The 24605-nt window shown below is 36.3% G+C and overlaps 1 protein-coding gene and 1 pseudogene across 1 annotated transcript in view; both read left to right on the top strand.

Annotated features, from left to right (window-relative positions):
• LHFPL3 (LHFPL tetraspan subfamily member 3) overlaps positions 1-24605 on the top strand; it is a 475589-nt gene that overhangs the window by 435041 nt on the left and 15943 nt on the right. The window lies entirely within an intron of this gene.
• Positions 10489-10603, top strand: LOC123250825 (annotated as a pseudogene).

The following is a 24605-nucleotide window of genomic DNA, read 5'->3' as shown; positions in this document are numbered from 1 at the left end:
AATTTGATTAGGAAGACTAGGGAATGACCCTAGGTAGGGCTTTCTATTCTGAGGATGCTTGTAATATACCCTCTGGATGGTTTTTTGGTTCCATATTGGCAGATTTCCTACATGGAACACAAGATTCTTTGACCCAATCTGTCTAGGCTCCTTACGTTGTACTGGAATCAGTATAGACCCAGGAATGAGTTGTATTTACAGAGAAACTGGAAAAAAGAGACCTAAGCAGAGACAAACAGCTAGTGAACACTACCAGTTACCTGACAGTGTGATCAATTGCCTCAGAGGCATAGTAAGCAAAATTGGAAGAGAATTTAACTAAAGTAAACTTCAGGTTGGTTAGATCATAACTTGGATTTTTATCATTATTGCCACATACTAGAGTTAACTATATTCAGTTATTCAACAATCAACTAATAACAGGACTATCTCTTACTATTAAATCAATGGTTTCAGCCTAAGCAATCAACTTATCTAATAATAATTCCAAAACAATAATCTATCTTAAAAAAAATCCTTTCCTCCTATCTTAGAATCAATAGTGTATATTGTTTCCAAAGCAGAAGAGTAAGGGCTAAGCAAGGTGGGTTGTGACTTGCCCAGGGTCAAAATATCCGGGCGAGGAAGCTGAGGTCCAGAATAGCTTAAGCACTTGCCTAGCAGACGTGTCAAATTTGATGTTCTTTATTCTGACATTACTCAAAGTTGGGAGTTTTTACCTTCCTCCATTTCTTTCTCCTCCTGCCTTTTTTTTACGAAATGAGCTTCCATGGACCAGATGCTCAGCTTCTAACAACTTTAGCAATCCTGGGAAACAGAATAGTAGCATTCCATGATTGACTGTAAGCCTTTTTTTGGTCACACTTGAGCTCATGCTTTGTGGAAAGAATGTGATATTCAAAATTATAATTACGGCCTATCAAAAGCATCAAAAGAAAAGGCAAAAAAAAGTCAGAGTGTTCATGTAGCACATCTCACATCAAGAAGCAAGCAAGAGAATGCAAATATTATTCAGGCAGGCACTGAAGGCAGCATATATGCCCCCCACCCCGCTTGCAGTAGGATACAGTAAATAGCAGTCGAGTTAACAATCTAAAATACTGTGTCCATCATGGACAACCTTATATTATAGTATGTACTTTTTAAAGGTTATGTATTTTATTAGTGAACTTAACCTTGCCCAAGTTTTAATTGAATTTCTTAGGAGCTTTCTCATACAAAGATGAACAAAAGGAAGAATCAGGGTTTTTGCAATTGTTTTTATAAGTGCGAAATAGGAAAACCTCTGGCCTCACTAATGTTAGCATTTGAATGCAGAGTTAATTGCAGCATAATGAAGGTCTAATTGAAATTTTTATTCATGCATGATCATTTTGTCTAAATTCTTATACTGTAATTTAATTTTTTTCAGAATGTAATAGATTAGCTTAAGTGCTAACATTTAGTAATTTGTGGTAAGTGGAAAAAAGAATGTCGATTTTCACCTAATGTTATGGCTCAAAAGAAATTTTAGCCAATTTCCTTGAGGCTTTTCCAGGAAAATTAAGCGCTGACCTGAAGGAAATAGTAGTCTGTGTCAGCTTAATTTGGTCTTTTACTAGCTATATGACCTTAGGCAAGTCATTGACCATTTTGAGGTTCTTCTTCCTCATAGTAAAATAAAGAAATTAATACCTACATTGCCTCCCTCAAAAAATTATTGTGAAGATAAAATAACAACATTCATTGAATGTAAAAGTCTTTAGTAGGGGGCAGCTGGGTAGTTCAGTAGATTGAGAGCCAGGTCCTGAGTTCAAATCTGGCCTCAGACACTTCCCAGCTGTGTGACCCTGGGCAAGTCACTTGACTCCCATTGCCTACCCTTACCACTCTTCTGCCTTGGAGCCAATACTTAGTATTGGCTCCAAGACAGAAGGTAAGGGTTTTTTTAAGTGCTTTAGTAATCATAAAGGACTATATAAATAAAAGAACATATCAAACTTACATTTTATATTTATAGAACAGTAGCAAGCAAGTTTTACATTCAGGGCAAGTAGTACAAAAGGTGAAGGAGCATCCTGGGCCACCTGGAGGTGCCTTTTTGGGACACTGCAATTGAGGAGCAAGAGGCAGGGGAAGATGGTGGAGTGAGGGGAAAATGGGCTGTCATGACCTCCTTCCTGAATAGGAAGCTCTGCTTTTTCCTACATTTCTGAGGAGCTGCAAGTTCTGCCAGAGCTTTCTAAATATCAGAGGCTGGGTGGAATCCCAGATCACCTTACCCTTGTCATAGCACTATATCTATCCCGAGAGACGTACATATATACACGTAGTTGTTGTCCAGTTGTGTCTGACTCTTCATGATCCCATTTGGAGTTTTTCTTGCAAAGGTACTGGAGTGGCTTGACCTTTCTCCAATTCATTTTACAGATGAGTAAACTGAGGACAAAGAGTTAAATGACTTGTCCAGAGTAACATAGCTAGTATGTGTCTAAGGTCAGATTTGAAATCAGAAGGATGTTATTTTGATTCTAGTCCCAGCACTCCATACACTGAGCTACCTAGCCTAGCTGCCTCCAAGGCAAGCAGAAGTTAAGTGACTTGCCCAGGATCACACAGCTAATAAGTGTCTAAAGCTGAATTTGAACTCAGGAAATAAAGTTTCCTGATGCTATACCAGACACTATATCTACGTACCACCTAGCTGTATTATATATGCATAAAGATAGATATACACACATATATAACATGCACACATAAGTGTAACACACATGTTCACATTTGTGTATTGGTTCCATATCTACTCACATGCATGCAAGCATGTATGTATATTTATGAAACCAAACTTATGAGGACACAGCAGCAAGACAACTATTTCCCAATTCAACTTTTACCTAGAAAAAGTAGCAACCTGTATTACTTCTAGTACTCAATTTTTCCCATTACATGTAGAAACAGTTTTTGATAATTGCTTTCAGTCATTTTATGATACAGATTCTCTCCTTCCCTCCCTTTCCCCAGCTAGGTGGCAAAAAGCTGCAATACTTATTTCCATCATATTATTGAGCTAAAATAGGAGTGTGATTGATACCTTCAATAGATATAGGAAAGTTTGGAAGGAGAACCAGGATTGAGAAGAAGATTGATGGGTTTCATTTTGAACATGTAGATTTAAGATGGTAGCAGAATTGCAGAATGTCTTGGCGAAGATGTCTCACAAGTCATTGATGGTACAGGGTTGGAATTGAGGAGAAAGGCTAAGGCTAAATATATAGATTTGAAAGTAAGACTCCTTGCTTCAATTTCTTCCTCATACAGCTACAAAAATGATTTTCCTGAAATCTGACCCTATTCCTCCATGACTCAATAAATTCTAGTAGCTCTCTAAAAAAGACATATTTCCATCTTGCTCATCCTATGACAGAAGACATATATTGCACATACAATTAAAAAAAACTTATGATGGAAATTAAGTGGTAGACAGCATACTTTGGTCTGCATTCACATTCCACCACTTCTTTCTTTAGCTGTGGAAAATATTTTTTCATCATGAGTCCCTTGTGGATATCTTGGAAACTTGCTTTGCTAATAATAGTTTAGTCCTTCACAGTAAATCATTATTTCTGCTGCCATAAACATTGTTCTCCTGGTTCTGCTCACTTCACTTTGCATCAGTTCATATAAGTCTTTCCAGGTTTTTCCAAACTCTTCCTTTTCATCATTTCTTATGGCACAATTTTATTTCATTACAACCATATGCCACAACTCCTTCTGCCTTTCTGAAATTGATGGACATCTCCTTCGATTTCAAACTTTTGCCACAACAAAAAAGAGCTGCTAAAAATATTTTTGTACAAGTAGATCCTTTTCTCTTATCTCTGATCTCTTTGGGACACAGACTTAGTAGTGGTTTTGCTGGGTCAAAGGATATACATAGTTTTATGACCCTTGCTCTCCAGAATGGTTGTTTCAGTTCACAGCTCACCAAGGGTGTCCCAATTTTCCCACATCCCCTCCAATACTTTTCATTTTCCTTTTTGGTCATATTAGCCAACTTGATAGGTATCAAGAGGTATCTCAGGATTGTTTTAATTTGCTTTTCTTTAATCAATCGTGATTTGAAGTATTTTTTCATGTGATGAGGTAGTTTTAATTTCCTCCTCTGAGAAGTGCCTGTTCATTTCTTTTGACCATTCTATTACTCATTTTTAACAAGCATTGTTTATTCTATTACTTTGTTTTGCTTAAACCATGAAAATATCAATAACCATTCTTCAACCAGAAGATAGATACTGTATCTCCAATGTGTTTTTCATATTATTTAACCTAAAACACCAGCCTACCTCCCTTTTTGTTTTCTAAGACAGATTGGGGGGGGGGAGTTCCCATTTATCATGAGGCTAAATTACAAATTCTGTAAAGTGAGGAATTTTGCCACACATATATTTTCGTCTCAATAATGTTTAACAAATTGCCTCACAATTGTTGTTCAGTTATTCAGCCATATCCAACTCTTCAAGACCCCGTTGACAATAATACACTAGGCCCTTCTATCCACCACTCGCTTCCAGAGTCTGTCCATCTCATCCTCTGCCTTTCCCTTCTCTTTTTGCCTTTGATCTTTCCCAACATCAGAGTCTTACCCATCAAGGCAATTAAACTGAACTAAATCAAGATTTTTTAAGCACCTAGTTTGTAGAAGAGATTGTGGTCTGTGCTAAAGCAATTACTGCCTCAATTTTACTTAGGAATGCAACTAAGTCAAACTGTAAGTCAATTTAAGATGAATTGAGGAGAACCAGAATTCTAGAGTCTTTGGATAAAAAACTTCCCTTGGGAAATAGTATGTGAGTTGAGCCATTAAGGAGAGTAAGGATTCTCAGATCTAGAGTGCTCTCCAGTCATGGAGAATGCCTGAAAGAGAATAACATGTAATATCTGGAAAAGTAGACTGAAGAGTCAAAATTAACAAGGGCTTTCAAGGCTAAGCACATAGCTTATATTTTATCCTTGAGGCAATAGGGAACCCCCAGAGATTCTTAAGAAAAAGTCACCAGGCGTTTTTGTTTTAGGAAGAGTAAAGATATTAGGAGTTTGGTGGTCCACTTAGGGAACTTTTGAAATAGATTCAGGCAAGAGCTCATGAAAATCAAAGAATCAAAGCTCAAATGCTAGAAGAGGTCTCAGGGACCAGTTAACTCAATCCTATCATTTTATATATGAGAAAACTGAAGCCTGAAGAAGTTAAGTGACTTGCCCAAGATATGACAGTAAAAAGAAATAAATTAAAAGACTAAAATATTAGTCGAATTAATAAGCCAATGCCCATAGAAGCTATGCTTAAGATTTAGAGTCAGCTCTTGAGTTGAAAATTTAATTGTACCTTTAGCATATAATATTGTTTTGGACAAGTTGAATTTTGTTTTGTTTTTAGCACAGCATAACTCCTTTGTGAACTATGGATGATAATTATTGCCTCTATCCCAGAAAAGTAATGTCAATTAACCAATTATTTTTTATAGAAACCTTGAAATTATAATGTGCTACCCAGATGTTAAACACGGTTATTATTTAACTTAGAATTGAAAGTACTACAGTATATACATAAGTATTGTGGGTGAGATATTTATATTTGGATTCCTTTTTTAAAAAATTGTTTTATTAATTTTTTGTACCATTATCTTTTATCCTAGAATCAACACTGGGTATTAGTTCCAAGGCATAAGAACAGTAAGAGATAGGGAAAAAATGACCTGCCCAGAATCATACAGCTAGGAAGTTTGAGGTCCGGTTTTCCATCCATAGAGTCTTAGTGTCTCCAATTAATTTTATTTTTTTAAGTCTCCAGATAATGGATGACCATTTCCAAACTATTCTGGGCATGATGATTCTTAGTTACAGTCCTATTGCCATTGCAGTACTCTGTGAATACATCAAGGATTCAGGACTTCCAGGCCAGAACTAGACTGTTCTCACATTTCAAAAATTCCCATTTATTCTTTGTTTAAGAAACACAGCCAACAAACAAAGCTGAGGCCAGCTTTGAACCCAGGACCCCCTGTTTCCAGGCCTGGTTCTCTCTACTAAGGCACCTACCTACCTCCTTCTTATTCTTTTTTTTTTTTTATAAAAACCCTCACCTTCTATCTTAGAATCAATACCGTGTATTAATCCTGAGGCAGAAGAGCAGTAAGGGCTAGACAGTGGGGGATAAGTGATTTGCCCAAGGTCACACAGCTAGAAATTGTCTGAGACCAGCTTTGAACCCAGGACCTCTTGTCTCTAGGTCTGGATCTCTAATCTCTGAGCCACTTGGCTGCCTTGCCTCATTCCTATTCACTCTTAAGCAAGAACATGACCATTTGTAAGCTTGTTGTTAATTAATAGAAGGAAAATACATTTCAAATCAACTGATTGTCATTTTGCATTCTTCCAGTCTACAATTCAAAGGCAGTAAGTGTGATGTAGTAGAGAAAGCCTTGAATTAAGAGTAGAATGTCACATAAAAGAGCATTTATGAAGCACTTAATATGTCCTGGGCACTCTGCTATGTGCTGCTAATACTAAGAAAGACACAACCAGTCCCTCTCCTTAAGGACTTTACAGTCTGATGAGGGAGACAGCATGTAAACAATTCCATACGACTCAGGTCTATGCAGGCTAATTTGAGATAATCTCAGAGAGAAGTCACTAGCATTAAGGAGGATGACGAAAGACTTTTTCCCTAGGATTTGAAAGGAGCCAAGATGCAAAGATTCTGAGAGGAGGGAGAGAGTTCCAGGTATGAGGGACAGCCAGTGGAAACGCAAAGTTGGAAATGGAATAGCAGAAAGGTCAGGGTCACTGGGTCCTAAAGAACAAAGAAAGAAGGGAATAAAGTGAAGGAAAACAAAAGAGTAGAAATAAAGGGGATAAAAGGGGGCTTTAAAAGCTGAACAGGGAGTTAGAATCTTGGGACTTGCTTTTCCACTAAAAAGTTGAAGCTTCCCAAGCATGTTAAATCTCTTGGTCTCATTTTCCTCATCTATAAGATGTAGGGATTGGGCAAGATAATCATAATGGGATCTTCTCATTTTCTAATCACTGATTATGTTTAGTACATTATTAAACAGCTTAGCATTTGGTAGTTTAACTCGGTTTATGATTCAGTCTACCCTTTTGTAGGAAATATAGATATGACTGTCATACAGCACTAGTGATTTTATTTTTATTTGTTTTATATATTGTTTGAAGTCATGTCATTCATTTTACCCCTTTGTGACCACCTTCTCAGATCTCTTGCTCACAGGAAAAGCTATCTTGTATTAAAACCACCTTTGTCATAGTCTGATGCATTACTTACTTTGTCACTTTATTAAATTTCCTTGTGATTTCAGTAATGCCTTAAAAAGATAGCTTTGATGATCCTACATGAGATACAGCATCCCCAGGACCACTGGTAGTAGATAGATGTTTCTTGGGCATGTTCAGGAATGCCCAATTTGATCTAGCTTTGCCATCAAGGAAAGTACAAGTCCCATCTTGAGCATATAACTTGTATTTTCCACACTACTGTATTCCTACTGCTCTTGCTGTTCTCTTTGGACCTGGTATCATTGTCAATATAATTAGGCATTAGTATCTTTAAAAAATAGCAACTATAATAGTCCTTGTTCATTCTAGAGTCTATCAATGGGCTGTAAACTCTACAAGCTTGAGCAGACTCAGAGAAATTGCCCAAGGTCAAACCTTTTATAAGTGGGAGAGCAGATAAACTACAGATAATGGATTACTCCAGCTAAGAAGGGTTCATGGTTGAGAGGCAACATAGAACAGGTGAAATAATCCTGACTCTTGAGTTAGAGAACCTTGGGCAAGTAATGTCATCTCCTTCAGCCTCAGTTTCTTTATCTGTAACATGAGGAGTTAGATGAGGTAACCTCTGAGATCCTTTCCAGTTCTAGGCTAGTATTTTGTCCTTTCAGGGATTATAAAAGATTTAATTCCCTTCTGGAACCATCATTCCTGAGAGCCACTAAGGCATGGTGGAGAGAAGGTTCTCTTTAGAGTGAGGAAGAAGAATAGTATACCTGTCAGATCTGTGGGAGAGGAAGGAATTTAAGATCAAGCAAGAGACAGAGAACAACAAAATGTAAAATGAATGATTATGATTATATCAAATTAAAAATGTTTTGTACCAAAAAATGCAACCAAAATTAGAAGGAAAGCAATAAACTGGGAAAACATTTTTATAACAAAGCTCTCTAATTTTCCAAATATATGAGGAACTAAGTCAAATTTACAAAAAATCAAGCCATTCCTTAATTGGCAAATGGTCATGAAGGGACCTGAATAGGCAGTTTTCACATAGAGTGAAGCAAGACCTGAATTCAAATTGTTCTGACTGTGCCTAATATGTGTTTGTTTAACCACATAAACTCTCAGTGTTCCAGGCAATTTTGAACAATCACAAGTTAAAGATTACTTATTGCATAATCCATGGAAAGAGTTTCCACACTGGAAGTTCCCCACACTGATGAAATCTCTGGTCCAGACCAAAAGAAAACAAAATGGCCATTCCTATCTTTAGGGGCAATGCAAGTAGTAATCCAGTGTCCTTGATGCATATTCCTAGTGCTTGTCCCAAAGCCATCTGAGCCCAAAGGTCTCACAAGATTAATGAATAATAATGGCATATATAGGACAACATATAATAAATAATGACATATATACACATATCTAGATAGGTGGATCTAGTTAGATATGGATATAAATATGGACGAGATCAAAAAGTTATGCTATAGGGTGAATATTTCACCTCTAAGAAGGAGTATTTGGAGAGTTTTAGGGAGAGCTGTGTGAGAACAGCTCTCACAGAAAAGGCAGATTACTTGCAGACTAAAAGGAAACAGTACAGGATTCTCCCTCCACCATTCTGCAATTCCACTTTTTTGCTTGAATATGTATTTGCATGTTTATTTTTATCCTCAACTAATGGGCTGATGTATGTATTTGATTATGTCATGTGCTTTGCCACTAATTTTAATTTGCAACAGTTTTAATTCAGGCCTAAATTTAATTCACACGGAATTTTTTTTTTAGCCTTCTAAAGCAGGCAAGTATTTCCCAAGTCAGTTTATTTTAAATGTATTTTAAATATGTATAGAGAGGAAAGACATGGTCAGTGACTAATGCCTGAGGGGAGAATCAGAACTGGCTTGGGTGTACATGGTTATTATTGGTCAGATACATTATTCTTAACTGAGGGCCTTCCAGAACAGAAGGAGCACAAATTTCTCTCTAGTGGTTTGGAATGAAAGTTTCTCTGCCTTTATGTATGGGAGCTATTAACCCTCCCAACCATGCCAAAACAATGCACCAGGATTGCTTTCTACAGCTCAATTAAGTTTCTGGTGCTGTATTTGGAAGTCCATTGACTGTCGTTCAGATCCCAAGATTGTCTAGATTTTGATTTCTGTAATTTTCTTGTAATATCCATTTGACTTTGGGAAACTTTAATACAATTTTATGGTAGAAAAATCTTATTAAGAATATTTTCCCCTACTATGTGAAGTTTACAGATTGTTTCTTACCCCAGTAATAGAGAGGAGTTTCACTTAATGAACCTTCCCTGTTCAAAAGTAATCAATCTCATCATAGAACTGATGAGGAGGAAAATGTGAGATGGAAGCAGATGAAAGACGCAACACCTAAGTGCCAAATCAGATAGACAGACAGACAGAAACAGATAGATAAACAGACAGAAAGAGAAACAGATAGATGAAGATAGAGATTAGATAGACAGAGAGACAGACAGATAAATAGATAGATCAATAGACAGGCAGATAAATAGATTGACAGATAGATAGATAGATAGATAGATAGATAGATAGATAGATAGATAGATAGATAGATAGANTATACTTACACATTTAACCTTGTACTATAACTATTGTCAGAGGTTAAACTAGAAATTTTTACATGTTTAAAGAATGGGGCAGGGAATAGGGAGGATCATGGAGGAAGCACAAAGAATAGGCTGGAAGAGGAAAGTATTAGTAGGATAGAGGATAATCCAACTTCAGAAGGAGGAGGCAACCCATCGCTTCCACCTCCATGTTCATTGTCCAGTTGCTAAAATTCTTCCAGGGGAGTTTGAGACCCAAGGTTTATAGTATCTAGACCACTGTGATGAGGAAGCAGGTCGCCAAAAGTCCACAAATGGGGAAAACTCCCAAGTACCTCTGCCTAGTTATGGTTCTGATTATTCATATATATATATATATATGTATATATATATATAAATGTCATCTCTCCCTACTAGGTTATATAATGTCTATAAGGAAAGCACTGTATTTTATCCCCCAGAGACACTTTTATGAACTTACCACTTAGAAATATTTGATAAATGAATAATTGGATATCTATATCTTTAAATGAGTCAGCTAGATGGCACAGTGGATATAGTGCCAGTCAATTGGCATCATATATCATCATATCATCACTGTCAATGAGGTGTGGGCAGAGATTGTGATATAGAAAAGGGGAAAGGTTAATATCACCCCCAACCTTGACAAGAAGAGGCTCTAGTGACCTTTATAACACACATATGGTTATGGTATTCCCTCTGTAGCCAATATTTTATCACACAAGTTAGAGTCCTTGATTTTTATTGTTGTTGTTCAGTCATATCTGACTCCTTGTGACCCCATTTTGGGTTTTCTTGGCAAAGATATTGGAGTGGTTTGTCATTTCCTTCTCTAGCTTATTTTACAAATGAAGAAATTGAGGCAAAACAGGGTTTTGTGACTTGTTCAGTAAGTGTCTGAGGCCAGATCTGAACTCACAAAGTTGAGTTCCTCTCTACTCTGAAGAATTAAAAGTGGCTAAGTGGATAGAGTGCTGGACCTAGAGTCAGGAAGACCTGAGTTCAAATCTGGTCTCAGACACTAGTAGTGTGACCCTGGGCAAGTCACTTAAGCCTTTTCGTCTCTGTCTTCTTATCTGCAAAATGAGCTAAAGATGCAAATGGCAAACCACTCCAGTATCTTTACTAAGAAAACTGCAAAATAGAGTCATGAAGAGTCAGACATGACTAAAACAACTGAAAAACGACTATAGAGTTTAAAAAGGTCATTGTATTAGGGATTATTTGCTTGGTTTTTCTTTTTCTGATGTTTTTGAGAGGCAGCCTAGTTTAGTACTGGTCTCAGGAAGACAAGGGTTCTAATCTTGCATCAGATGTTCATCAGCTACATGACCTGGGGGCATGCTGTTCAGTTTCCCTGGCCCTCACTTTCCTTATTGCTAAAATAAGGGGGCTGCACTAGATGACTTCTGAGCTTCCTTCCACTTTAAGATCTATGCTCCTTTTGAAGGAAAGTAAAGAATCCATTCAAAATCTATTATACTAATTACAGTACTGCAAGAAACTAGTCTCCCCTATCCAGGTACTCTTTCTTTGTTTATATGGCAGCAGTCAATTGAGGGGAAGGCACTTTAATCAAGTCTATAGTGCAGTAAAAATCCTCTCAACTCTAATTTTCTCACAAATAAGGGGAAATATTCCAGATAGCAAAACAGAATAAATTGAAAGAAAATTAAGTAGAATATTGTTAGTGTTTCTTTGACATTGACAATAAAGCGTACTGCAACCACTGACTGAAGTACTCATTACAAACCAAATGAGTTTCCTCAAAGGGCAGAAGGCTTTTTCTCCTTCCCTACTTTTAATGTGGATCAGTCCAAGAGACTCTTCATGAGATTTTTCAGCATAGGAATAGCCTTGACTGAAGCAGCTCCTGCAAGACTCATCCAAAAATTAGCTGTGTGACCCCAGACAAGTAATTTAACATCTGTTTGCCTCAATTTCCTTTACTGTAAAATGGTGGTAATAGTAACACTTATTACATCCCAAGGTTGCTGTGAGGGTCAAATGAGGTGGCATATATAAAGTGCTTAGCAAGCCAAAGAGTGCCGTATACATGGTATTTTGACTATTTTCTTTGCTTCAGCTGTTATAGGAGGAATAAAAGAGATTAGCTAGAAAATAAGGAGTTATTCATCAAGGACTCTGGCAGCTAGGTCAACCAGTGGCTCTGGATCTGGAATTAGGAAGACTCCAATTTATGAGTTCAGATCGGACCTCAGACACACTGGACAAGTCACATAATCCTTTTTGCCTCATTTTCCTCATCTGTAAAGTGGAATTTTACAGGAAATGACAAACCACTCCAATATTTTTCTAAGAAAACTCAAAGTGGGGTCACTAATAGTTGGATATGCCTGAACAACAAAAATCAAGGACTCTTAACTCATAAAATAAAAGATATTCACTGGCATTTGTGTGAGACCTTAAAGCCACCATAAAACATTTTCCTATAGTTTCTATGGAGTAAATCTTTCTACACTTAAAGGAATGACCCACTTGCTAATGATCTGGTTCCCAGTTTGTTATGATGGTTCTATATAGAGGAAAGCACAAAAGGTGAGTTCAAGACCAGGCAAAAAAAGAGAGCCCAGAGAGAGGGTGCCTTTTCCTTCCTTCATAGAATGAAACTGCAGAAAAATATAAATTGCTATAATACAAAGAAGCTTATGAGTTTCACTGTATGTATTTTCCCTTCAAAAAATTATTAGCTTACTTAAACTAGTAATGCAACTTTTAAAAATTAGGGCTTGTTCCCACATAAAACCTTCTTGCAAAGATTATTACAGAGAAGCAGAAATACTTTATCAAAGCTCTATTGCTCTACATTCATTATATAATTGATTATCACTGTCAGAGTCTGATGGTAGCACATCATTGCTAAGTAATAATATTGGTGGGAAAAAGCTATCATTTTGGAATAGGCTTGGGGCATTTAAGTTAAAGCCCAAAATTACATGGTGTTTTGAAGGCTAGCACCCTTTGGTATGGAAAGAAATATGATGTTAACAAATGTTATGGTCTCTAAAGCTACTTCATTTCACAGCTAGCTGGCAAAAATACGGGTTTCCATGGTGAGTGTCCCTCAGAAAAAAAAAGATAAGATGGACAGATCAGAAATAATACAAAAGAATAGAGGAGATGGACGAGTAGATGGCTTCTGCAAGATAAAGTTTCTGAGAAGAGCTCCAAGTAGAAAGAAGAAAGGAATACAGACCATCTTCTTGTCTTCCTCATAGTGGGGACTGGGCATAAGGGAAGAAGAGTGTGAGAAAGAGTGCAAGCAAAGTTCATTCCAGAGGGTGTTACCCCAATTCAGATTGGCATGAAATTAGATTGCAAAGAAGAATTGAAACCTTCCCTCTCTTCCCCTTCTACTTTAAGGCCAGCAACGGAAGAGGCAAACGTACCCCCAGCCAACTTTGTGACAATCTGTTGAATACAAGGAATAGCTTCGATAACTGAAAATAAGGGATTTGACCTGAGCAAGTCCGTGAAAGACTAGTTTTTTAATGGCTCATCTTCTGTGTATATAATGCGTAACCCACCAGTTGTTATATAAACAAAGCATTGCCCCTGTAGAAAACCAGCGTTGGATTTCTTTTTTTTTTTTTATTGAAATGATTCTCTTCTTTACTGAACTGATAATGAGTGTTCACATGGCAGTGCTGGTTTATTTCTCCATTCTGTTTATCCAAGTCTTGATTCCTGTAATTCATATAAATTAAATTACAAAAAGTAGAAGTACTGGAGACAGACTCTCATTTTCAAGCTAACTGGGCTACCATTTTTTTTATCTTTCGATAAGAAAAAAAATAGAATGTAAATACTAACAAACAGATGCTATTTTGTAAGGGAAGTCACAAAGGGCTGGTGGGAGGAAGGAAATCAAGGACTCTGCATCTCGGCTTGTACAAGTTCTGAAAAAAATTCTAAAGAACTGCTGGATGGAATCCAATGGGATGAGGTAAGAAAAGATATGGGGAGGAAATGGCAAGTGTTCAGAGGAAAATTACCATTCACCCAAGGGACATACATGACATGTAGCAATAAGTGAATTAAGCAAAGCACAGATTGCTCTTTCCTTTAAAAGAAAAAAAAAGGTAATTCAGGAGCTGCAAAAGGCCTGTGAGGGATACAATGTAGAGCATCAAGTATAAAGGAGAAGAAAGAGTTTTAAAAAATGTAGCTGAGGGAGAGAAAGAGATCATTTCTCTAATTTAAGCTTTCACTGGGGGAAAATGACAGTTTTCAGACATAAAAGCTGCTAAAGGTTACAAAGAATCCTCCAGAAGGGCATGGAAATATAAGGGGGTTAATTTAGGTAAAGGGGTGAGGTGGAAATGGCAGTAGATAGAGGGTGAGATGTAAATTAATTCCTTGCTTCAGTAATCTCAAGAGACAGGAGAGGACTGATTCAAGAGATGGAAGTCAATTTACTTGAAAGAAGAAAAGAATGCAGGAAGAAAAGCAGAGCAGATAAAGGAATTCGAGGCAAGAAAGATATATTGAGTGATTCAGTTATATCAGATCCCTTTCCAAGTTCTAATCCCAACATTTGTTTCAGGCAAAAGTCTTTGTATGGTTCTAGAAGAGGCAGAGGACAATGTGGGGAAGGGGGCACAACTCTCAGAGCAGCAGAAGAGACACTTAGGAGACAAATATTTGAATTTCACAGAATAGGAGGGAAGAAGAGGAGGAACAGAGGAATGGCTAGACAGGGATGTAGGGGGGAAACCTAAATATTTGTTCGGTCATTCAGTCCTGTCTGACTCTTTGTGACTCCATTTGGGGTTTTCTTGGCAAAGATAATGGATTGGCTTGCCAATTCCTTTTCCAGCTCATTTGACAGATTAGGAAACTGAGGCAAACAGGGCTAAGTGACTTGCCAGTAAGGGAAAGGTATAAGGACTGATTTGAAGATGAGTCTTCCTGACTCCAGCCCCCACCCTACTCTATCTTCTGTGCCATGTAGCGCTATCCCATAATATGCTCCTAAATATATCTGTACCAAATTAGTTTGCATGAGGTTTCAGATGGAATAATATACCTTGTAAACCTAATCTAGCCCATTTGTTAGGAAATAATTCTGTTATGAAGCTCATAGAGAAGAGAAAATGGGAAACTAAGGGAGTAATTTATTTCAACTCCAGGCAATCCTTTGATAAAGTACCATACTGAGAAATGATCTGTAGGGTCCTACAGTGGTCAAACCACTTGAGTGAGAGGAAAAAGTATTGCTTCCAGGAACAAAAACAAATAGCAATTGTTAATAGGGGGAAACCACTGAGGAAAGACATCACAGGGAAGATGTTTTGAAATTCACTATTGAGATGTGCTATTTATTTTAATTATCTAATATTTGAAAAGTGTCTGGTGATTTTTATATACTTTAAAGATCCATAAATTAGCATGTACAAAAGATGCTCCCTGGGTGGGTATTAGGAAAATAAATTCAGTATTTTTAAAGGCCAAATAAAAGTCCCTACCAAAGGGACTGGCAGCTATATGGTACAATGGATAGGGTACTGTGCCTGGAATCAGGAAGATTCCTCTTCTTGAGTTCAAATCTGACCTCAGACACTTATTAGCTACATGATCCTAGACAAGTCACTTAAATCTGATCACCTCAGTTTCATCATCTGTAAAATAAGCTGGAGAAGGAAATTACAAACCACTCCAATATCTGTCAAGAAAAAGCAAACAAAGTCAAGAATAGCACACAACTGAAAAATGACTGAATTACATGAACCAAAAGGATGAAAAATTTCTAAAGACACCAAATGAACAAAATTCTGAATATTTGGAAATAGGACTATGGGAATACAAGTATGGTAATTTATTGGACTTAGTAACAATTTCAGTGTGCCTCAGAGACTTAAATTTCTCCATGTGATTTCAGGGACCCAGAAATCTTAAGCTAAAAGTTGTTACTAACTTAGATGGTTTTCACTGAACATCTATGATATAGAGAATTTTTTATTCTTTCCTTGTTGCTAATAGAATACTCAAGGCATTCATTTTTCTACTTCAACACTTTAGAGAATCTTAGGACTCATCAATGGGTACTCCATTTACTAGAGCAGACTGAACCATAGTATGTAAGTCCACCTTCTCATCCTGGGCTTTTTTTGTTCTTTTTTTTTCTTCCATAAATCCTACATAAAGAATTTTTTTCCATATACTGGAGGCCCTCTTCAAGTTGTTTTATGAAATATTATGTGGTTTTCAGTGCAATACCTTGGCTATCATAAGTTTATCTCTTATTTTTCACTACATGACCTACTCACTTATTGTTTTCAGATGACCACACTTCACCCCTATATCCCATCCAATCATCAAGCCATCCACCCAGGTCATTTTGTCTCCTATATGCTGCTACTATCCCACTTTTTCACATCTGGATGTACCTTCCTTCATCAGCTACATTCCCCAGTTCCTGGGAGATTTTATATACTCATCTTTGAAGTTCTAACTCTTCATTTCACACCTATACTTTCCACCTGTTGCTTGCACTGGGCACAGTAAACATTCAATGATACAATTTATTTTAGAAAAAGCATGTCATTCAACTAGTCTATACATCAACTCTACTTTTCTTTGACTTTCTAATGGGAAAAAATCCTTTCCCTGATCACCAGTTACTCTTCTATATGTGTTATCTTCCTTTATTAGACTATAAGTTCCATGAGATCAGAAATTGTGACTCTTTTTATAGGTGTATTCCTAGCATTAGTCATGTAGTATCAGCCATATACTGAATGCTTAGTAAATACTTTTTCACTCATGTATTAATTCATGATGCTTTTTATGCTATTTTTCACGCACAAATCATTGTTGGTAATAAGCTAAAATGTACTTAAACTTCTAAAGCACTTGGCACAGTGCCTGACATATAATAAGTGCTATTTAAATATTAGGTATTATTATTAGTATTTATGCCCTTCATGAATTTTTATTGCCCTTTAGGTCACTTGCAATTATGATTCTTTCGAGATTGTAATGTTTAATGATTCACAGGTATATAGCATCATCTATAGAATGTTGATATTTAAAAAGATGTGATTTCAAAAGATTAGTTAAGGGTCTTTGAAAGTGCTGCACAGTTTTGCACAGTTTTCCACATACAATTCTGCCTCATCTCTTCTCTTCTCCAACTTATAGTCCATTTTGTGGTATCTTTCCTGGGCTGATGTTCTAACTCAATGAATTGCCTGTTTAAATGCATGTTATAATCTAACATTGTATATTCATCCTCTTTGTTTGTCTTATGTGAATGTTTAGGTTACTTTTTTGAGTAATTTTGTAGATTTCCTTCCTGATTTCTAGAAATGGCAGTCTTGTAATATTCCTGGACTTGATAGAATCAGCCTCAAATCAGAGGCCAATATGATCACCCATAGCATTACTTTAGAAAGAAAAAATTTAGGCCTGTTGCTTAACTTAGGCATACTCTATCTCTGCAATAGAAAGGAGAGATATTTAACATACTAGGAATGAAATATATCAAATGGAAAGTAAATTGCTGTTAGATAATATATTGATTCCTTCTGAAAATATTTCATTTATCTTTCATGAATATTATTTCAGTTTTGAAGACCAAGTTTCTTGATCACTCATTATTGAGTTTTTGTTTTTGTTCTTTAGTGTTCTGGGAAAGAGAAAAAAAATCAGTTCCTGAATAAACCATTAATCCTGGTATTTTAGTTCTTTATTAAACTTTGTTCTCTACAACAGAGTAAGCTTACATAATTATTCCAATAATCATTTTAACATATTGTATTTCACTGTATTCTTGAAAATGAATTGTGAAGCTCAGCAAGTCTATAGAGTTAGTAACCTACATCCGGAAGAACTCTTGAAAGCCCTCTTCCTCTCTTATTTTGAAAGGAAAGAAGTGAGCCACCAAAAGCATTTGTTTCTCTATTTTTAAAAAAATTATTGAATTGTTTAGATGCTCTCTTAATAATGAGCTTTTTACAGTTTTTAGGGTAGTGTAATACCTTCTCTCAAAAGCACCAGCTCTAATCCCAGTGAGCCATTATGGGATCATGAGTGAGCTTCCTCTCTGGGGTTACCATAGTAAGGGTCAAACTCTGGAGTCACATGAAGTTACAGAAATTCTCCAGAAGAGACCTCAGTAAACATCTAGTCTAACACCTTTGTTTTCACAGGTGATGAAACTGAGGCCTCTAAAAAGTTGAAGGATTTGCCCAAGCCTATATAGACAGGAATATCCTAAATTTAATTTGAATTTTGTAACTCCAAATCCATTGTTTGGTTTGGTTTGTCTCCCCAATTAGAATATAAATTCCTTGATGGGAAGAGTTATTTCATTCTTTGGTATTTGTATCCCCAGCACTTAGTTCAGTTCTGGGCTCACAGTAGACACTTAATAAATGCTTATGGGCTGATTTACTATGAGATGTCATCCAATGGTTAGTGACAAAGTTTCCAAGTATTCTAAATCTCAGTCTTTCTACTATACCAAGCAAAATACCATATAAGAGGACTTCCTACTCTGTTTTGGCTTGGACCTTTTAACCATTCAGAATTTAGTTCATTACCATATGTACTTACGAATTTTTACACTTTTGACTTCAGTACACATAACGACAGGGTGAAACATGGAGTAAGTGTCCTGCTAAACACAGATGAAAATTGGCAGAATGTTTGGGTGAGAAAAATCTCTCAAAGAAATATCTTTGACTGTGATGATGAAGAGAATGACAAGGAGAGAGAAATAGACCTAGGGGCAATATATCCTGACAGCTTCTGCAAGATTGGAACTGCCTTCATAAAACATTGGTGTGCCCTGCCACAATCATTATGGAAACCTTGATCCAGATTGTATATGATTCACCATAAGCAACAAAAAATTCATTTCCACAGTGACCATTATGAAAGTGTGTTTTGCATGGCATTAAAAAATGAAAGAAAATAAACAAAAAATCATTTTCTCTGTGGTTAAATGAGATCTCAAACATTTCACATTGGCATCTTAAACTTAAATGCATGTTCATAATGGCAGGGTTAGAGAAAATTTCCTTTTGTTTCTTGTAGAAAGTTTGTGGTCACCTTCCTAATCAATGTCCCAAAGTCAGCTCTGTAAAAGCAAGACAACAGAAATTAGTAGAACCAGAAATTGCTGAAAAGGGTAAACCTGATGTTGCTTTTAGCCAGCTCTGAATTTTAGGTCTATCAATGGCAAAGATGGCAACCAGGAATTTCATACTCATGATGAAGTTTGCCTCTAACCCCAATTACCACCTGCTCTGAGGAGGTGTTCTTTAGACACATAGCTTGTCATCATGTTGATTATGGTTCTAAAATCTTTGAAAGTTATTTTTATAATATTGCTACAATTGTATAAATTATTGAGCTAGTTCTGCTCACTTTATTTAGTTGGTTTACACTACTCAGAATTTTCTACAGTAAACTTTCATTGCTTCTTATGGCACAATTCCCTACTGTTCACATTTTACAATCTATTCAGCCATTCCTCAGCTGTCTAAGACAATCTAAGGGATCATGCTTAAAAAATTATAGTTTCTTGCTTTTCTTTTTCTCCCTTTTAAACCTCACCACAACCACTTTCAAGTTGAGGAAGTTTGTTTTGCATACAGCTGTATCCTCTTAAGTATTATCCTCTCCTTAACTACCTCCCTCCTTATCCCCACTTATTTCCCTATTTAGTTTGATATATTTCTACTCATCAGACTCTTAGTGTTTAGCCCACCTTTGTCAATTTCATATAGGAGAGAAATTAATCTAAATCCTGTTTTCTCAAGAATCATGATTATGAGAAATGGCAGGTTAAACTCCCTTCTTCCTTTTTATGCTAATGTGTTCCATTTATTTTCTCTTAAATCCCTCATAGCAGAACCATTTTTTCTTCATTAAAGCTATCAGTATCATTTGAACATATTAAGATTCTGAAGGGACACTTGTTTTCATTCTTCCTGTTAGAATGTTTGCAATATATCATCACAAAATTCCCTCCATTTATTCAAATAAATTTACCATTCTAGGCTTATTTTGACTTTTGTGTTTATTTTTCAAAGTTCCTACTAAACTTTAGGTTTTTCCTCAGAAATGCTTGAAAAGTATTCCATTGAGTCTACTTTTTCTCTGTAAGGTAATACTCAGTTTTTCAAGGCAAGTCTTTACTGATTGTAAACCTATCTTTTTCACTTTTCAGAAAATTATATTCCAAGATACCCTCTCATTTATAGCAGAAGCTACCAGATCTTGTGTAATCCTGATACTAGTCCTTGTTACTTGAACTGTTTCTTTCTGGATGCTTATAGTATTTTCCTATGAAATGGAAGCTCTGCATTTTGGCTATGACATTACCAGAGTTCTCCTTTGAGGAGTTCATTTCAGGATATGATTGGTGAATTCTCAATTCCTTTACTTTGTCCTCTAGTTCTAAAATATTCAAGTAGTTTTAATTTATGATTTCTTGAAATGTAGTGACTAGGATTTTTTATTATGGCTTTCAGCAAATCCAAAAATTCTTAAATGATCTGTCTTTGACCCTTTTCCACATCATTTGTTTAAGATATGAAGTATCTTATATTTTCTTTCATTTTTTCCTATTTTTCAATTTGTGCTTGTTATATAGCTTGTTATCTCATGGAGGCATTGATTTCTAATTGGTTTACTCTGGTTTTCAGGGAGTTTGCTATTTGGGTAAGTTTTAACACTTTTTCTTCTAAGTTAATTTATTTTCTATTTCTTTCCTCTTGAGCTTTTATTTCATTTTTTATCTTATGCTTTGTTTCTCCTAGGGATTCAGGTAGTTCTGGAAAATCCATTCTTGTTTGTTTGTTTCTTAATCTTTAAATTTAGTGATTAAGTTATTCTCTCCCTCTTTGGGAGGAGCCTCAGATTTACATTAATTTTTATGTTAGATATTTTTTTTATTTACTCATCATTCTAGGGTCAGTTCCTGAATTGGGGCTTTGTCCCAGTTCCAGAATCTATCTACCTTTTGCTCCACTTTTAAATCATCTGAGTTCCTATACTGATCTCCACCTTTCAAACTTAGGATCCCCATAATCTTTGAAATTCAAACAGTGGATCTTCCTCTCTGAAGTCTCAGAACATTGTTAGGACCGCAGAAACCTTGGATACTGGCCATTGGCCACTGCACTGCAATTCTTCATGTTCCACAGTCCCCTATCTGGGGTTTTCTGACCACCTGGAACTTTGCTTAAGATGCTGTCCATTCTTGCTTCCCCTGGCATAGTCTTGCAGTAGGCAACCACATTGGCTGGAAGTCCTGAACTCTGTTATTCCTTCTTTGTATCATAACTTCAAAACTAGCCACCAGCACAACACTTGATTAATGCTTGTTGATTTACTGATTAATACATCTTTACTTAATTGAAGTGCATGAATGAAACCCACCCCATTATTGAAAAGACCACAGTTACTTCCTGGATAATTATAGATTTAGATTAATTCATCTTCATTAAGCTTTTCCAGTTTGAAGTTAATCTAGACAGGGTCATGGGTACAATAGGTTTATAAATTCCTAGCCTTAAATTAGAGCCCACTTTCATAGGACCCGGACGTCAATATCCCTAGTTAGAGAAAAGATTGGGGAGAAAAGTTCAGGAAGATCAGACAAATGAGAAATAGTTAATTGATTCCACCTACAGAGCTAAATCACAATTTGTTTCTCTTTTCTTTCACTACCAGGTCTTGGAAGGATATCCATCAGCTATGCTCCTAGCAGGTCAAGTCCATATGTTAGAAATCAAATCTCTTTCATGATCTCTTTCATTGACAGTTTGATGCTAGGTTAAGTTTCTCTTTTGCTGACAGAAAGAATTTTTCCTTTGGTGTAAGTAGTGCCTTTCCAAATACCATGCACCTCTTCAGATTTCACCTGCCAACTCTAAAACATAATTTTATCAATTTATCCCACTATGTCTGTCATGTGTCAAAGTCAGAAAACGTAGCAGGAGGTGGGGAGGAGTCTTTAACGGGATATTTTAAATGCTGCTTTCTTGTTTCCCTTTTTGACACTCCCCCACAAAGAGGCAATAGCTTTTGTCCCTACAACCTCTTCCTAAACAGCTGAGGGCAGCAGGAAAGAAGAGGAATAGCACTATTTCTGTTGAAGTCTCAAAATAAGTGTTTCACACCAAGTCAATACATTATCGGCAAATTTTAAGATTCTTTTTTCCATTTAATACCCCAAATTAAAGTTACCATATATAATCTCATTTGAACCTCATAAGAACTCTATAAAGTATGTAGTGCAGGTGTTGTAACTCCCATTTACAAATAAGGAGCATCTCAAGTTATTCTTTATAGTCTTTATTAAAGACAGTTAAATTGTCTTTAAAAGAAAGGATGAAGAAAAGAAGATGTTTTGTCATGGAAAGAAGGCTGCATCTTGATCAGTAGATATGCATTCATATCCAATCTCTGATATGAGCGAGATGCAGGGGGAAGTAGAGAGCAGAGAAGGCTGGATTAAGGACCTGTAGTTTCAATGACATAAAGAGCTATTTCTTCTACCGATGCAGGTCAGCACTCTTTTTCTACAACTTAAAATCTTGAAAGAATAAAATAGATATAGCTTCACAAACTTAAAAGGTTAAAATAATGTTAGCAGTCATTATTATTAGAGAGTCTTCACAGGAATGGAAAGGTTAATGACTTACCCAGAGTCACACAGCCAGCAGGCGTGAGGCAGAATTCAAATCCAAATTTTCCAGGCTCTGAGGTCAGTTCTCTGTTCATACTTAAAGATGTGGGAAAGTATAGTATCCTGGAGATATGCAGGTACCCAGTTACTTTTTACAATGCAGGTGAGATTTCTTGGCTAAGATGCCCCTTCATGTAAACTTTTACAAGGGTTGTTTAGAGAAATTCATTACTGAATATGAATTCTCCTATTTTAAAAAAGAAGGTTTTTATGTGAAGCAGCATGGCTTCCTATAAGTGAATGAGGGCTAACCTTAGAGAAAGAAAGACCGAAGCAAGTTCTTCGGACACATATTGGACAGGTCACAAATCACTTAGTGCAACTGACAACTTCTTAAGACCATAAATAATACTTATTTGTTCTTCTACTATAGTGGAAGGAGTTTCCATACTGGGTCTTGATTATGGTGGTGAAGTTCATAGGATCAAATATCTAAAAATGACCTTAGAGCATGGGATCTCAAGTTGGAGGCTATGAACTTGGGAGATAGACAGAAAAACAGACAGACAGACTAACAGATGATAGATAGATAGATAGATAGATAGATAGATAGATAGATAGATAGATAGATAGATCATTGCTATAAACTGTATTTCAAAATAATTGGATTTCGTTATAGTTATATATCTATTTTAAAATATATGTCATAAAGAAATCAAATATATGTTATAAATATTATATATGTAAGAATAGATATATTTGAAACATTTAAAATGTGATTTTCAGAAGGGATCCTTAAGTTACCCCCCAAAAGGTTACGAAACCCTTTTTATTGAGGTTGTCTAATCCAATGCCTTCAGTTTAAAGATTAGCAAACTGTGGCCAAAGGAGGCTGCATCCCTTGCCCAGGGTCAAACAGAGAGAATAAGTTACAGCTTCAGACCACCACTATGCCATGCCAGGCTAATTTCTTCCCATTCAGAGTTCCTAAATCTTTAAAATGGACCTGCAAGGGAAGCAAAGAAATATGTGTAAGGAGAAAAATAGCGAACCCAGAGCTGTACCAGTGCCAAAGTGTATTTCAGGAAAAGTACAGAGTAAGATGCCCTGTTTACAGAGGGTCCTTTCAGTCATCAGAGTGCCTATATTCATTTAGAATGAGTTAAATCGTTCCTGATGCCACCCTCATAATGAGAAGTGAATTGCTAGCGGCCAGACTGGCACCGAGTGTGTATGGTAATGGGATTACCTGACCTTGTCCAACTGCAGTCAACAAATGACTTATCTAGTGAGTCAGAGCATGAGACTCCAGGCTCTGATGGTGACTCAGAGCAAGAAGCAGGGCTCCCACTCTCTGGCACACTGTTCTAGAGGAAGACATACTTACACATGTTGAATTATTTATGTTTGCATGATGTGTTATATTTAAATAATGCCTCTGAGCACCAAGCGATATATTCCTAAATCTAATCTTTTTTTTTTTTTTGAATAGCAATGGGAGGTATCTACAAAAATCAGTCCCTGGTAGGGAGAGCCACACTTTTACAAATCATTAGCTTATTAACTAAGGTCACATACCAAATAATTGTTGGAAAAGGAACAAACTCCATTGTTTTAAGCCTCTAATGGAAGACAGACATTGCAGGGAAGGTCTGTCATATAATGTACTAATTAGGGTGCAGATCATTCTTTTGTTGTAAAAATTAATCGTTTTTCAAATTAAGATCTTGTGCCTTGATTACATGAAAATGTTGACAAAGACTAGGTCTCTGCTACAAACTTCAAGTCTAAAGCAGTTGTGAAATTCAAACACATCAGTCACTAATTCATTCATTTACTGATAGGTAATAATGGACTCGATGAAAGCAAAAGAAGTTAATTAAAGGAAAGAAATGGTAAGACTTTTCAGAAGTCTAAACAGGATTCCAATTAATGAATGTCTTAATTACTCTTCCCTGATGTGGGGATTAGCCCCTGTTCTCCCTTTAGTCCTAATATATTTAAGTAATGTACCATAGGTATGGCTATGAAAACAGCTCATCTTTAATTGAT

This window comes from Gracilinanus agilis, chromosome 5, assembly GCF_016433145.1.
Source record: "Gracilinanus agilis isolate LMUSP501 chromosome 5, AgileGrace, whole genome shotgun sequence".
In the NCBI taxonomy this organism is placed as follows: Eukaryota; Metazoa; Chordata; class Mammalia; order Didelphimorphia; family Didelphidae; genus Gracilinanus; species Gracilinanus agilis.
Note: the sequence above shows the minus strand (reverse complement) of the source record. Positions and strands in the feature narration are given on the sequence as shown.